General features: G+C 50.9%; 1 long non-coding RNA gene across 1 annotated transcript; it reads left to right on the top strand.

Annotated features, from left to right (window-relative positions):
• The first annotated feature begins 1819 nt into the window (after positions 1-1819).
• Positions 1820-5381, top strand: LOC117066497. Its single transcript, XR_004430362.1, has 3 exons — positions 1820-1923; positions 4344-4425; positions 5224-5381. It is a non-coding gene; the product is annotated as an uncharacterized LOC117066497 (long non-coding RNA).
• The last annotated feature ends 4421 nt before the right edge of the window (positions 5382-9802 follow it).

Genomic DNA, 9802 nt, shown 5'->3' with positions numbered 1-9802 from the left:
TGAGAATAGCTGTACTAATGCATTTAATTTTTCCAAGGAGCCCAGTGAGGCAGGTTTCTTATATCCCTCTTTTGCAGATGAGGAAATTGAGGCACAGAGTACTTACCTGAGGGCACTAAGTTAGAAAGTGCTAAAGTCAGCCAGACGTGGTGCCTCACACCTGTAATCCCAACACTTTGGGAGGCCAAGGCGGGAGGATTGCTTGAGCCCAGGAGTTCAAGACCAGCCTGGGCAGTAGAGTGAGACCTCGTCTCTACAAAAGATTTAAACTAAATCAAAATAAATAAAAAAAGAAAATGGTGACTGGGCACAGTGGCCATGCCTATAATCCCAGCACTTTGGGAGGCCGAGATGGACGGATCACTTGAGGCCTGGAGTTCAGTACCAGCCTGGGCAACATGGTGAAACCCTGTCTCTACTAATAATACAAAAATTAGCCGGGCGTGGTGGTGCATGCCTGTAATCACAGCTACTTGGGAGGCTGAGGCAGGAGAATCGCCTGAACCTGGGAGGGAGAGGTTGCAGTGAACTAAGATCACACCATTGCACTCTAGCCAGGGGTGACTCCGTCTCAAACAAAAAAAAAGAAAAGAAAATGGCAAAGTCAAGATTCCCACCCAGTCAGTCTACACAGATGGGCAGTTGAGTTGGTGACTATCACTTATTAGATGTGTGATCTTGGCGACAATTAACCTCTCTGAGCCTGAGGTACTGTCATTTGACCAATCCATCATCATCCCCTAGGTTAGGCAGGACTCGACTTTCTCCACTGTACCCAGCTCTCACTGATGGGGCCTCATCTGTGCTCCCTTAGGACCTTCTCTTTTTCTCTGCTCACCTGACACTTTATACCACACTACGTGGCATTGTTTAATTGCTCCATCAGGCTGTGTGCACCCCATGAGGACAGACACCACATCTATCTTGATTACGTTTGTGCCATCAGTGTCTGCAGCAGGTCTTCAAAAGTCTTTGCTGAAGAAGTAAGTGAAGAACTCGATGGATAGACATTTTGCAAGAAGGCAGGACATAGTCCATCCTACCTAGGGCTCTTCTCTGTGCCTCGAGGGAGAGGAGTGGCAGTGTGGGAGTGGAAAGGGGATAAAGTGATCCTACCCCCAAATAGCACTTATATACACTTGGCCAAGCCTGCTGCGTCATCCTAATTACAGGACAAATCACAGGCTAAGGAAAGCCTCCTCCTAAATTCTCCAAAGAGATCACCCCCTTCTTGCCTGGTGTCTCCTCCACTCAATGTTCCCATTACTTGGCACTCAGACACTTGAGTTAGCAGCCCCTCCAGGTATTCCTTCATTCTTCTAGAAACTTCTGTATCCCCTGTGCTGCTAGAGGTCCATGTAGTACATATAGAGCTGCCTCATTCCTTGGAAAGACTGCATACTACCCTACTGTATAATTGGCATATAATTTACAGATGGCGGGCTCTGCTTTTTCCCTTCACATCCTGGCCTATGTGATGAGTTACCAGCACCCACCCCCACTACCCTTTTTTAGGGCAGTTAAAGTTAAATCGTTTTATGTCATCACCTACGGAAAGGGTCCAGGGACAAAAGAGTGGCCCACACCACTTGGGGCCCAATTAATGATTACTCTTGTGGAGACTGGGGACTCTGGCAGGTGGGAGTGGTTAAATAGAGGCTCTCCGTAGGGCCTCGCAGCTTCCTCTTTTGCTATCTATACGGTCCTTTCCAGCGGTGACCTTCTAGGAGTCTCAGAAGCCCCAAGAAGGGAGAAGTGTAATTGTGGGGGAGGGAGGGAGCAGTGCAGAGACAACCAGTCAGGGTTCTGCCTGGAAGGTCAGGGGGCTGAGCTCTGGCACCAGAGACCTTTAAGAAACAAAAGGAACTGAGAAAGCAGCCAGGAGTCTGCTCAGCCTGGAGTTCCTGGAATTCTGCTTTGTGGGTGAGCTTCCTGTGGCAGCCAAGGGCCCTTCTGATGAACAGTACATGAGAATGGGAGGTGAGGAGGGTGGGTAGAGAGGTGGCTGGGCCTGCCAGCTCCCCAGACTGGCTCCAGATTTCCTCCAGGAGCTGAGCTGAGATTCCTGGGAATCTCAGCCACTTGGGTGAATGGCTGCCTGCCTGCTGAGCAAGAGGTTGGGCGAGTCTACAAGTCAGGTTCTCTTCCCACCCAGGATCAAGCTGTCTGCCCACCTGGTCTGGAGTAGGCAACAAAACTAAGGCCACGATCTCTGGAAAGCCATCTCTAAAACATGAACTTTACATAGGAGAGAACAACTGGCCCCACAGCCATTTTTATTAATATGATTAGGTGGTTGCCACCTTGGAAGGCACTGTGAGCCTGGCCTGGGCTGCAGGACTGATGGATTTCAGTAAAAGGCAGGAGAAGAAGGGATCAGGAGCAGGCGGCGGGAGCCAGGGAACACCAGCAGGGGTGGGATTCTTACGAACTTGGGGTCGGAATCACTCCTGAGGTTGCAGACAAATCCAGGATCCCATTTCCTCCCTCCACCCACTGTTAGTGCAGGTGAAATCTTGCTAAAATAAAAATCAAGGGTAGCCTTGGCATACTGTCGACTTTTCATACTATGTCATAATCGTTCACACATGTGCCTCCCCTTCTAACCTGTGAGGTCCTGGGGGATGGAGGCCTGGGTTGGACTCACCTCTGGACACCAGCGTCCTGCACTGGGCTTGGCACAGGGGAAGGGCTCAATAGGTATTACATGAACGAGTGAAGGAACCTGACTGAGTCCTCCCCATATGCCAGGCCCACCCAGGGGGAGCTACCAGCAAGGGCAGTTGATTGGGATGGAGGTGTGGACGCACCTGTCTGGCAGCTGCTTTCTTTGTTTTCACTGCTCATAGCTTCCTCCTCCTCCTCCTCTCCCTGGAGCTGCCCTGGTCTCTAAATGCTTAGATAAGGTGGTTTATTCATCCATTCACCAAATGTTTACTGGGCACCTGCTGTGACAGGCCCTGGGTTCTGCATGATTGGGAATGAGGCCTACACATTTCCTGCCTCCTCCAGCTCCCGGTCTAGTGTCATTAAATAAGTAATTACAGCAAGTAGTGACAAACACTGTGACTTGGTAGGTCGCATAGAGCTGGGGTGATGGTGTAACTTATTATCCTAACTGGGACGCCTTTTGGGAGTAAAAGTGCTGGTTGCCAGTTGAGTTCCCCAGGAAGCAGATTCCGAAATGGAGATTAGCGTGCAGAAAGTTGATTAGGAGGCCTTGGGGATCAACACCTGTGAAAAGGAAGGGACCAAAGCAAGACTGAGCAGAGGGAGATGTTGGGATGTGATGGAGTCTCAACAAAGGCCTCAGCCAACCCCACAGGGCACCTTCGGCTGAGATGGCCCTTCAGCTTCATCTCTGGTTGGCATGAGGAGGCCTGGCCTTCATACCATCGTGTCGATGAGTCACTGGATACTGGCTACCTCTGGAAGGAGGTATGACCTTGGGTGAGGCTGTTCTCAGTTGAGACGGTCTTCAAAGAAGGTTGACAGCTGCAGGCGTCTTCCCATTGCCGATAGCCAAGGATTTGGGTGGCGCTTCCCAGCATCTGCCACAGAAGCACGTTGATAATTATGTCCAGGTAATAGGCGTTTGCCAGGACTGGCTCAAGTACCTACAGCAAGAGCACCCGGCTGGGAGTTTCAGCTGGAATCCTGCACAAATGTGGGGTGGCAGAAAGCTCCCAGCAACAGGAACAAGCCCAGGGCTTGCTCAACCTGCAACCTCTTCATGGCTATCTCTCCTCCTTTCTCTTCCCTGTTTCCTTTTTTTTTTTTTTAAACAGGTTCTCACTCTGTTGCCCAGGCTGGAGTGCAGTGGTGCCATCATGGCTCACTGCAGCCTCAAACTCCTCAGTTCAAGGGATCCTCCCAACTCAGCCTCCCAAGTAGCTGGGACTACAGGTGTGCATCACCACACCCAGCTAATTTTTTTGTTTTTTTTAGAGACGGGCTCTCACTATGTTGCCCAGGCTGGTCTCAAACTCCTGGGCTCAAGTGATCTTCCTGCCTCGGCTTCCCCAAGTGCTGGGATTATAGGTGTGCACCACCATGCCTGGCTTCTTTGCTTTATAGAACCCGTCGTGGCTATCACATGCTACATCACCTACTTCATATGCATTCAATCACCCATTTTCCATGCATTCTATTCTTTAATTTGTGGTGAGGTGGGTATAATTATTATTCTCACCCCATACGTCCAAACTATCAGGCGGTCCCTTCACTGTTACTTCCAAAACAGAGCCCAACCATTCCCTTTTTCTGTCTTCAACACCTCCATCTTGGTGCAAACCACCACATCTCTCTCTTAACTGCTGACATTGTTTTGAATTTGAACCCAGATAGCCAACAGCATGGATCTGCTGAAAAGGCAGATGACACTGGTAAAACAACAGCGGAGACAGACCACAGATGGAGATCCAGGTAGAGCACATACGCTGAGAAAACTCCAGGGAAGCCAAAAGCATGGTATCTGAACCAAGAGATGAGCACATGAGCTGAAAGCTCAGGATATTCCCTCTTCAGAACAACATTGAAAGCAGGGGAGCACAGGGGTTAACAGCATGGCCTCTGGGCCAGAGCGCCTGGGTTTCTGTAACCTTGGGCCAGCTTCTTGATATCTCTATGCCTCAGTTTCCGTGTCTGTAAAACAGGGGTGATGATAATAGAACCATCATAAGGTGTTTTAGGAGAAGTAATCAGTCACCATGGGTAAGGCATTTAGAGCAGTGCTCTGCCAGGGTTAGCTGCAGGTATTACCCTGGAAGCTACCGTCTTGGTCCACATTCAGTGTGGCCAATGTGGCTGTTAGCACTCCTTGTCTGCTCCCATCTCCAACACCTTAGCCCCATGTGGAGTCATTTATTCATTCAACAAGTATTTCTTGAGCACCTACTCATGTATCAGGCACTGAACTCTTGTTTTATTTTCCTATATCCCAAAAGTCGCTGAGCTTAAGGGCAGGCTGACCTAGGCTTGCTTTCTGTTGGACGGGGGGTGCTCCATTCCCCATCATTTCTTGTTCATGCTCAAGGTCATCTGGATGAAAAGCCAGCTTCTGTGTGACTCAGCTCCCTGTTGTTCTCCCTTTTGGATCTCTGGCTGCTGGGTCTGAGTCCTTGGGTTTAGAGTGAGCAGGAGAATGACCCCTAGGCCCTCCTCTCAGACCCCAGAGGGTTCAGCGGGAAAGGAGGCTAAGCGGTTTACTTGGGCCCTTTGCAGGACGGGGCCCTGCCCCCTCCGGTGGGTGCCTCCTCCATGTGGATCCTCCCTTGGCCATGGCCTCACGTACTCCTGGTCTGAGCCTCCTTTTCTGGGGTGGCCGCTCTCCATCTCAGGAAAGGGCCTGGAAGGGATGAGGGAGGAGTTCATAGGAGAGAGAAGAGGGCAGAGGCAAGTGGAAGAAAAGAGAGAGGCCAAGTCAGGCAAGAGGGGTTGAGAGGGAGGAGGGAGGGAGGATGCTGATGATGACATTTGACATGATTGATTAATGCACACCTTAATTCCTAGGAGGTCAGAGCTGTTATTATCCCCACTCTACAGTGGAGGCTGAGGCAAAGTGGGTTATGAAACTTGCCCAAAGCCCTGGAGCTGGTAACTGGCAGAGCTGGAATTTGAACTTGAATAGTTTGACTCCACCTCCCCAGAAGGGTGCAGAATTCCCAAAAGGCATCCTGAGGTGTGCAATGAATCGTGCTGAATGGACGGTGGGGTGTGTTTGTGTGTGTTGGGGGGACGGGGGGAGGCTGAAGGCTCTGAGTTGGCTCTTTTTTTTCTTAAGAGTCAGTGTCATGGCTGGGCATGGTGGCTCACGCCTGTAATCCCAGCCCTTTGGGAAGCCAAGACAGGTGGATCACTTGAGGTCAGGAGTTCGAGACCAGCCTGGCCAACATGGTGAAACCCCGTCCCTACTGAAATAAAAAAATTAGCCAGGCGTGGTAGTGCAGGCCTGTAGTCCCAGCTACTCAGGAGGCTGAGGCAGGAGAATCACTTGAACCTGGGACGCAGAGGTTACAGTGAGCCGAGATTGGGCCACTGCACTCCAGCCTGGGTGACAGAGTGAGACTCCGTCTCAATAAAATAAATAAAATGAAATAAAATAAAATCAGGGTCTTGCTCTGTCACCCAGGCGGGTGTGATCATAGCTCACTGCAGCCTCGAACTCCTGGCCTCAAGTGATCCTCTCACCTCAGCCTCCGTAGTCGCTGGAATTACAGATGTAATCCCTGGTGTCTTTTGGCCCCTTCTGGTGAAGCATCTTATCTTCCCCATGAAGTAACCTCTCATGCACTTGGGTCAGGATCTTATGATCCTCCCACCAAAGGGAAACCTGTATTCACCAGGTTCTGAGACAGCACTGTCCACAGCAGCACTGTGAAGAGGGAGGTGGCTGTGGTGTGGGCCCAGGCCTGATACTGGTCATTTGCTATTCCTATGATCATAGGTGAGGCGTTCAGCCTCATTTTCCTCAGTCACAAAATAGAAATAAGAAGTCCATCCTCATAAGGCCATGCTGAAGCTGAAACAGCACAGCGGAAGGGCCTGGCAGTTGTGATTCCTGCAGCTCCCGTCACCAGCCTCACTGCTTGGTGGCTGGCAGAGCCCTTCCCACCCCACTCGCAGTCTGGCTTAGATCCCTGGAGCAGGTAGGCAGGCACTTGCAGAAGCCCCCTCACTGTTTCACAGATGAGCAAATTGAAGCTCAGGAGGTCAGAGAGAACAAGGAGGCCTTGCAGAGGTGTGTGAGGATCTGCTGGAGTCTGCGGGGGTGTCAGGAGGAGAGGGCCCTCTGGGTGGACAGTGGGGGGCTCAGGGGCCCAGTGCAGCTTCCCTGCTCCTCCCCTAGCTGCTGAGTTCATCTACACGGCTGGGATCTGTTGGCCCACAAATGGCCCCCATGTCCCTTTCCAGCAGACTGACCTTGTCCACTTGGAGAAAAACAGGAAGCTGGGCACTGCCAGGAATCAGAACACTCCCTTCCTCAGCTCTGGGCTGCAAGGATGCTGGGATGGCAGGGGGCTCTGGGAGAAGAACCTGGGACAGGGTGTGGGGTGGGGACTCTGTGGGCTAAGCTGGGGTGACTGGGCTGCCCTCAGGGCTTTGGCTCAGTCGGCTGGACTTGGTCTGGCCTGGCCTTGCTGAGCCAGACCCAGGGCTGGGAGGAGGCGGTGAGGTGGGGAGGCAGAGAAGGAGCTCCTGACTTTTCTCTCCCATGTGGAGACAGAGCCCTGGGGCACCAGGGCCACATCCGCCTTTTGCATTCATGGGCCCCTTCCTCCACAGAAAAATATTACAAAGTATATTATTCAACTGTGTTAGTATAAAGACGAATATAACCCAAGCTGGATTCATGATTATATGTTTATTATTTTGTTCAACATTTCTTCTGATTATAAAATAAAATTAAAACATTTTCAGCCAGACACCGTGGCTCACGCCTGTAATTCCAGCACTTTGGGAGGCTGAGGCGGGTGGATTGCTTGAGCCCAGGAATTCAAGACCAGCCTGAGCAACATGGCAAAACCCCATTTCTACAAGAAAAATGCAAAACTTAGCCAGGTGTGGTGGCACAATCCTGTAGTCCCAGACTCGGGAGGCTGAGGTGGGAGGATCACTGGAGCCCGGGGTGTTGGAGGGTGCACTGAGCTGCAATTGCACTGCTCCACTCCAGCCTGGGTGACAAAATGAGATCCTGTCTCAAAAAAAAAAACCACCAACAACAACATTTTCACGGGGCCTCAAAAGTGTCCGTGTGCCTCCTGTGTCTAATGGAGAATTTGACCCCATGGGGGGAAGCTTTTAACGCTTTCATATCCTGCAGGAGCCATGTACCCCCACTCAGCCATGCAGCATGGCCATTAGCACCCAGGGGAATGCCAGCTCAGCCTAGAAACTGAACCTCCCCAAGCCCCAGTTTCCTCTTCTGTGGAATGGGATAACGAAAATGCTTGCCTGCTGGTGCTTTCTTTTGTTTTGTTTTGAGATGGAGTCTTCCTCTGTCGCCCAGGCTGGAGTGCAGTGGCATGATCTTGGCTCACTGCAACCTCCACCTCCCAAGTTTAAGCGATTCTCCTGCCTCAGGCTGCCAAATGGCTGAGACTACAGGTACATGCCACCATGCCTGGCTAATTTTTGCATTTTTAGTAGAAATGGGGTTTTACCATGTTGGCCAGGCTGGTCTTGAACTCCTGACCCCAAGTGAGGCTCCTGCCTTGGCCTCCTGAAGTGCTGGGATTACAGGCGTGAGCCACCATGCCTGGCCCTCATGCTCTTTTGAGATGATCCCATGAAAAGTATCAGGCCCAGGGCCTGACCCAGATAACCCCCAACTGTTTTCACCACGTATGTGAGCCTCAGACGCTGGCAGAGACCCCAACAGCAGCAAGGTGCCTAGCTTTGGGGCTTAGGGACATTTCCAGGGCTGCCACACCTTTCACTTCTTTCTCCTCTCCTGCCTGTCCCTCTTGGACTCCTGCTCAGGTTCAGACCCAAGGCAGTCGTGAATCTAACCTATCATGTTAGTCCAGTTCACAAGCCACTTTGGCTCCACGACTCCATCAGTCCTCACAACTACCCCACGAGGGTTGTCTTGTGTGATTCTTCACCCCATTCTCCCAGAGAGTATACCAGCCATCAGAAAGGTTAGGTGCCTGTCCAAGGTCACACAGCTAGAAAGGACAGAGTTGGGAAAAGCGTTTAGATCTGTCAAGCCTACCCTCAGTTGGCAGTGTTACATCTGACACCCCAAAATGTTTATGACAGTCAGTGTGTGTGTGTGCGTGTGTGTGTTTGTGTGATAGTTCTTGTGACAAGGTAGGTGACAAGGACTGGAGTGACTCTGGAAGTCTCAGGACCTTTCTGGGATGTGCTGACTGGTGGTTCACAGGGGTCCCTGGGCATCTGGGCTCCTGTCTTTGACCTGCTTAGGGCTGGGGTGGGACCTGGTCCCTGTCTCCTTGGCTCTACTGCAGCTGCACCCTCCTTCCTGTGCCCCTGGTCCTCCTCACTGGCTGTCTCAGTGGCAACAGAACCAAAGGAGCAAAGTGGTTTAAGATAACCCCGCCATTTTACATCAGAGCTCTAGGGTCATCCTTACTTTTTACTTTTTTTTTTTTTTTGAGACAAAGTCTCACTCTGTCACCCAGGCTGGAGTGGAGTGGTGTGATCTTGGCTCACTGTAACCTTGGCCTCCTGGGTTCAAGCGATTCTCCTTCCTCAGTCTACCCATTAGCTGTGATTACAGGCATGCACCACCATGCCCAGGTAATTTTGTTTGTATTTTTAGTAGAGACAGGGTTTTACCATGTTGGCCAGGCTAGTCTGGAACTCCTGACCTCAAATGATCCGCCTGCCTTGGCCCCCCAAAGTGCTGGGATTGTAGGTGTGAGCCACACATTTTTAAGTGTTTGTTTGTTTGAGACGGGGTCTCACTCTGTTTCCCAGGCTGGAGTGTAATGGCCCGATCATAGCTCACTGCAGTCTTGACCCTTGGGCTCAAGCGATCCTCCCACCTCAGTCTCCTGAGTAGATGGGACTACAGGTGTGTGCCACCATGCCCGGAATTTTTAATTTTTAAAACTTTTAGTAGAGAAGGGATTTTGCTATGTTGCCCAGGCTGGTCTCAAACTCCTGGCTTCAAGCCATCCTCCTACCTCAGCCTCCCAAAGTGCTGGGATTAACAGGCGTGAGTTACTGCAATGGGTGTAATTTTTAAGTTTGTACTGGAAAACAATTTATCATCTTCAAATATACATTATCTCATAAATAGAAATATAGTTAGAAGCTGGTATTCAAGTTAGAT

The sequence above is a fragment of the Trachypithecus francoisi genome, unplaced genomic scaffold (assembly GCF_009764315.1).
Source record: "Trachypithecus francoisi isolate TF-2019V2 unplaced genomic scaffold, Tfra_2.0 Lachesis_group20, whole genome shotgun sequence".
NCBI classification, from domain to species: domain Eukaryota; kingdom Metazoa; phylum Chordata; class Mammalia; order Primates; family Cercopithecidae; genus Trachypithecus; species Trachypithecus francoisi.
This window is presented reverse-complemented; position numbering and strand designations above follow the sequence as displayed.